Source organism: Lactuca virosa, chromosome 1 (assembly GCF_052849685.1).
Source record: "Lactuca virosa cultivar CGN04683 chromosome 1, Lactuca_virosa_CGN04683_v6, whole genome shotgun sequence".
In the NCBI taxonomy this organism is placed as follows: domain Eukaryota; kingdom Viridiplantae; phylum Streptophyta; class Magnoliopsida; order Asterales; family Asteraceae; genus Lactuca; species Lactuca virosa.
The window spans coordinates 292,031,657-292,038,623 of record NC_136426.1 but is presented as its reverse complement, the minus strand read 5'-3'; the positions used below and the strand labels follow the sequence as shown (position 1 = coordinate 292,038,623).

General features: G+C 37.4%; 1 non-coding gene across 1 annotated transcript; it reads right to left on the bottom strand.

Moving 5' to 3' along the window:
* Positions 1-4,876: 4,876 nt before the first annotated feature.
* Positions 4,877-4,983, bottom strand: LOC145151687 (small nucleolar RNA R71). Its single transcript, XR_013732248.1, has one exon. It is a non-coding gene; the product is annotated as a small nucleolar RNA R71 (small nucleolar RNA).
* Between the last annotated feature and the right edge of the window lie 1,984 nt (positions 4,984-6,967).

Sequence of the window (6,967 nt, the reverse complement as noted above, 5' to 3'; positions counted from 1 at the left end):
GGGGATCGGGTACTATTGAAAGTCTCTCCCTGGAAAGGAATGATCCGCTTTGGGAAACGGGGAAAACTGAACCTGCGATACATCGGACCGTTTGAGATTCTTGTCCGAATCGGTCTGGTAGCCTATAAGCTACAGCTACCTTTAGAGCTCAGCAATGTACACCCCGTGTTCCACGTCTCAAATTTGAAAAAGTGCTTATCAGATGAAACTCTTGTCATTCCTTTAGAAGAGATCAAAACAAACGAGAATCTCCTGTTCGTTGAAGAACCAGTCGAGATAATGGATAGGGAAGTGAAGCGTACGAAGCAGAGTCGCATTCCGATTGCGAAGGTTCGATGGAACGCTAAGCGTGGACCGGAATTCACATGGGAACGCGAAGACCAGATGAAGCAGAAGTACTCTCGCTTATTCTCTCAGTCATGATCCTACCTTTCGAAAGAATTTCAGGACAAAATTCCCTCTAACGGGGGGATGATGTCACAACTAGCATTTTTAGCTAGGAAATTCTATTCTCATGTAAACATCATCTATTGTAGGGCATGTACTCTAAGTGATAATCATACTCTATGCTCAATCAAAAACCATCCATTGAATCCAAACTCTTGATTTAAGTTCAAAACCAAATATAATACATCTCATATGGATTGAAAACTCTAGAAGTCCCAGCCCAAGTTTAATAAGGACTAGGATCCTCTTATAGGGCCCAATGGGCCGAAAAATATTATTGGGCTTCATAAAATTCGAGCAAAGCCAAGAGTGGACCCAAACCATTTCATTCTCATCTCTTTTAGCCCAAATTCTAGGCCCAATAGAAATATATATATATATATATATATATATATATATATATATATATATATATATATATATATGTGTGTGTGTGTGTGTGTGTGTGTGTGTGTGTATGTAATAAAAAAAGAGAAAAGGGATTATTTTTGCACTTGACACCTCACTTTTGCATGGTGGATTTCCATGTACACATCACTTCATACCTCTCTCCTTCTCTCTTCTTCTACACTCGGCCGAACCCCTCACCCCTCACCATGTCCACTTTCTTTCAAAAATCTCTCAAGAACTCCTCCTTCCTCCTCTAAGTTTTCGAGATTTTGGGTGTATTTTCAAGAGGTTTTTCATCAAGATCATCATCCTTGGTAAGTTCTTACTTGAATATATGGTTTAACTTCTATATTTCATCAAAAATCTCTTCTTAACCCATATTATTTCATGATCTATACTCTTGAACTTCATAGAGTTCGAAAACCATCTCAAGGAGCTTGCTAGGGCCGAGATCTTCTCACATCTTCACCAAAAACCGAATCCAAACCTCAAAGTGAGTTCATACCCTTTGATTTTCGGTTTTACTATGTTTTGGGGGAGGATACAAGTTGATATGTGCTAGATCTACGTATTTGTGCATGTTTATGTGTGTTCTTTAAGTTATATGTGTGATTTTGTGAAGAACTTCATAGATCTCGAAAATATATGTGAACTAAAACACTTTATACAACTTACCACAAAGATAAAAGTGTTAAACATGTGAAGAATGTTGGAAAAACTAAACAAAAGCTTGTAAAGGGACCATTTTTGACAAATAAACAAAAAAGAAGGTGGTTTTATGAAACTTACGGTTTTACATGGACTAAAAGAGTCAAATATACGTAAAAATGGTTCTTTATGATAATCATAGTTTTAAAAGGGCTAAAAGTGTTATTATGGGCCTTAAGGTGGGCCTTCACGGTTTTTGTTGGGCCAAATTTGTAAATTTAAGATTTTTAGGGATTAAATTGTCATTTAACACAAACTTGAGCCAAAAAGGTAAATTTATGATTTTATGGGCTGAAAACATCACTTTATTTGAATTTGGGCCGAAAATACTATTTTTACAAAACTTGGGCTGAAAATGTCATTTTATCTAAAAAGGGGCTGAAAATGTAAATTATATATACAAATAGGCCGAAAATGTAAATTTTATATTATTGGGCCGAAAACATCAATTTATATTTACTTGGGCCAAAAATGTCAACTTACATATAATTGGACTAAAGATGTAAATTTTCATGTTTATTGGGCCTAACATGTATAATCCAGGTTATTGGGCTCTAGTGGCCCATTTACATGCTTATTGGGCCTGGATTATACATTACATGTTTATTGGGCCTCAGTGGCCCATTTCCATACTTATTGGGCCTGGATTATACATTACATGTTTATTGGGCCTTAGTGGCCCATTTCCATGCTTATTGGGCCAAGATTATACATTACATGTTTATTGGGCCTTAGTGGCCCATATACATGCTTATTGGACCTAAACTATACATTACATGTTTATTGGGCCTTAGTGGTCCTTCTACATGTCTGTTGGGCCTCGTACATTCATATACATACTCGATGGGTTTTTCAAACATAAAACATACAAGTAAACATTATATAACATAATACAATATTCGCATAAACTCAGTCAAGGATGCTAGTGCGACATGTCGGTCGACACCTCTAGCGTGTACAATCGTAGCCTGTAGTTATAACCAGAATCTCCTAGAGGGAGAGCGAGAGTTTGTGTAAAGATCTATACAGGGTGACACCCCATGATATTGCCATATTTATACATATTTTTAGGCAATATTTATTTACATTTTTACTAATAATTTGGTTATTTGCATAGAATATTGGTACTTATAAGTTTAAATCATATTTTGCAGCCAAATTGAAGCATTTTCGAAGATAGGGACTGAAATTGACAAAACATTGAACTTTGGAGACTTGGAGAATCAAAAGACAAGAAACCCACGAAATCTGATAAATTCACGTCGTGAATAGTTTATATTCACGACGTGAGTTGGAGTGTTCTAGAAGATATGCATCCGGAAGGAGGAATCCTTGTCGATCACGATTATCTCATATTCACGACGTGAGACTTATTGGCTCACGACGTGAATCCGGCAAATCCAGAAAGTATATAAACTCTTGGCCATTACGAATTGGGAACTTTTTTGGCTGATAGAAGGCAGACCTAGAGACGATTTTGAGAGGAAAAGAAGTTCTGGAAGAGGCTTTTATCACCTTGGGAGAGAAGAGTACATAATAAGTTTATTTGTTTGGTACATTCATTATGACTTCTATTATGATTTGTGTTTGTTTATTTGTTGCTATGAGCAGCTGAATCTAGCTACTCTTGTTTAGCTAGATGAAGCTTCTTACTTATGGTTTAGCTTATTGATAATGGATTTGCTTAGTTGGTAATTTGCTTGTGTTTGATTTGTATTACCTAGCATATCAATATTTGTTTCTTTAGTTGCTTGAATTCATGTTCAGTGTAGCTTAGTGACCATTAAACTGCATGAACTTGTTTACCTAGTGATTTAGTGAACATTGAATTGCTAGATCTAGGATCGACCAAAATCTTAGATAGTAATTGAAGTAAACTAATTTGGTTGTGCTAGAGAACATGAATTATGACCATAATTGTGTTTGACTAATCTTACATAGTAAATTCATAATCTACAACTTATTCTATGTTTAATTGTGTGTGACCATACATAGTTTTACATGAATTAGTTTAATATTGGTAAATTTAGACTTAAATTACTAATACCATAATAACCAACTTTATAATCCATAATTGTTAGCTAACCATAAAGAAGATGTGGATTCGAACTAAACGAGAGTGCTTTTAGTTACTGGTTGAATTTGAGTTAAGTTCGTCTGATCTTGTAAAATCAGATAAAACCCCTTTTAAGTAGTTAATAATTAGGTTAATTTATTTGTAAGTAGATTAATTAGTTAACACCGTTCCCTGTGATCGACACCCGACTTACCCAACTATTCTATAATTCGACTAGGTATACTGCCTAGGTGCATTTTAGTTAGTTAAGTTAGTTAGGTTATAAATTATAAAATTAGTGGGTACTTTTGTGCACATCAAGTTTTTGGCGCCGTTGTCAGGGAACGGCTTAGTAATTGCTAATTTATTTGCATTAAATTAATCGATCCTTTTTGTGGGGTAAAACCTGCAAAGAGTTATTTTTTTTTTCAGTTTCAAATTTTGTTTTTTCTGCATTACAGAACTCACGACGTGAGCTTTACAGGCTCACGACGTGAATCCTGTGAACCTAGTTTTCTTTGTTTTTAGTTTGCTTTTCTATTTTAGTTCAGTTTTACGTTTTTATTTTGTTTATTTTTTCAGGAGTACATGACCAGAGGGTCCAATACACCTTTGGTGCCACCACTTGAAGATCCAGAGTCAACCCTTCACAAAAAGAAAGATAAGAACGTAAAGGAAGATCAAACACCAAAGAAGACACCCTTACAAGAACTCAAGTCAGTGTTCTCAAAGAAGTCGGGGAAGAAAACGGGAGAGTCAAGTTCATCTTCAAAGGACAAGAGCAAAGTTGAAAACTTAGATCAAATACCTTTCCCAACCGAATCCGAGTACGACTCCGAGACTGAGTTTGGACTTTATACGAGTGAACCCGAGAACGACCCAAGAAACGAGATGGCAAACATTGAAGAAATGTCCATGGGAGCTTAAAAGAAGCGAATTCGTGAAGATGTTGGTCCAGGTTTAGTACAACCAGCGATACCTGCCACTGCCACATTCGAGCTGAAGGGACATATCCTCACTACACTAAAGGATATCCCATTTTATGGGAAGGATCATGAGGATGCATTTAAGCATCTAGATGAAGTCAACGACATTGCTGACTATTTCAATGTCCTGAATGTTAACAGAGACACCATCTTACTAAGGATGCTACCAGTCACTTTCAAGGGAGCTGCAAAAGACTGGTTGAAAGCACTTCCTCCTGGTACAATCACTACTTGGGCTCAAATGCGTGAGCGATTTCTACATCAGTTTTTCCCACCTTCCAAGATAGCTAAACTCAAGAAGTCAATAGCCAACTTTGAGCAACAACCGGGGGAGTCATTATACGAAGCTTGGAAGCGCTACAAGGGGTTGTTAAGGAATTGTCCTCAACATGATCTAAATGTTCAACAAGAGATGTCTATTTTCTACGATGGGGTCAATGTTATGACAAGACAACTCCTTGACACTCAAGTGCCATTGACAAAGAAGAATCCAAGGGAGGTCAAGGAGTTAGTTGAAGAATTCGCAAGACATTCTCGTGAGTACTACAACCCAAGACAAGATGGAGTAAAAGGCAGTGGAGGTACAAATTCTAAGAGATGGCTGATATGATGGCGATGTTGAATATTATGGACCGGAGATTGACCCAAATGTACCAATCAATTCATGCAATAAGAGTTGGATGTGAGAGGTGTAGTGGGCCACACTTGACTAAGGATTGCCATTTGGATGAACATGGGAACAAGAAGGCTCAAGTTTGCTACTCGAGTGGGGATAAGTATGATGAGGATTGGAGAAAACCAAAGAAAGAGTGACTGCCATATGATGAATACAAGAAGCTAAAGCAAGAGAAATTTAAGCAGACAGGCCGAGGCTTCTATCAAAAAGAGCAACCACCAGCCGAAAACAAAGTAAACTTGGAAAATATTTTGACCCGATTTATGGAAGCATCCGAGAAAAGGCATGATGATACCGATGCAGTGCTAAAGGAACACATGAATATGATGAAAGAACAGCACAAAATGATAATTGACCAGCAAGCTTCCTTAAGAAATCATCAAGCATCGATTCATAGTTTAGAAGTCCAAGTTGGTCAACTCACTACTTTGGTGAATAACAAATTATCTTCACAACTTCCCGAAAAGAAAGCTCAACCTCATGTTATGGCTATTGATACTGAAAAAGAGGCCATCTCTGAGTTCCTAGAAGCACTAGAAGTGGAGCCAAAGCCATCCGGACCAAAGCCAAAGAAGACAAACCTTGAAAACGAAAATGATGCTGAATTACCAGACTCACATCGTGAGTCCGTCATGCTCACAACGTGGGCTCAGTCTGAACAGAAAAATTCAGATTCCGTTCCGGTTTACCGACCACCTTTGCCATTCCTGTCCCGAGCTAATCTTAGTCCACTAGAAAGGGAACACCTGGAGTTTATTCAGCAAATAAAGGGTATTCCTATTAATACCCCGTTTATCGATTCGCTTTCAAAAATTCCAGAATACGCGAAGTTCCTACAAGATCTTGTAAACACTCGTCAGCAACTAAAGAAAAATTCTAAGGTCGTTCTTAGTGAGTAAAGCTCAAGAGCTGTATTGGGAGAGATACATAAGAAAATGGGAGATCTCGGCCGCCTCACTCTTCCATGTGAGTTTGGTAACAATTTGAAGACTTATGCTTTAGCCGATTCCGGGGCTAGCATAAATTTGATGCCCTATTCATTCTATCAAAAGCTAAATATTCAGAAAATGAAGGCAACAAAAATGACCATCCACATGGCTAATCGTTCGGTGACTCTCCCAAGGGGAGTTGTTGAAGACATCTTTGTTAAAATTGGGAAATTTGTTTTCCCAGTCGACTTTGTGATTATGGATATGAAGGAGGATGTTAATGTTCCAATCATTCTCGGTCGCCCCTTGCTAAATACTGTTGGCGCTTTAGTTGATGTTTATGAATCTAAGCTTACATTGAGGGTTGGTGATGATAAGGAAGATTTTGGAATACAAGATGGATTTCAAGGATATGATGTTAAAGGTGAAGTGTTCAATATTGATGAAGATAATGAACTTGAAGAATTAGAAAAACTCATGGAGGAAGAAATCAAGTCAATTAATCAAGTCAAACGCACTAAACCAAGAGCATCCGTTCCATTTTTTGTTGAAGTAATTGCCTACACAAAACCAACATCTTTGTTAAGTGAGAAAAGTGATGAAATATCGAGTGATGATGACAAAGATGAGGTAACTTCCAAGGAGACAAGTCCAATGTTGAAGGAAGAAAAGATTCCTATGGAGTTGAAGAATAAAGAGAAGTTGGAGAATAAAGGGACCAAAAGAAAGCTTGACATAGACGAGGCGAAAGCTAAAAAGGAAAACTCGAAGAAAG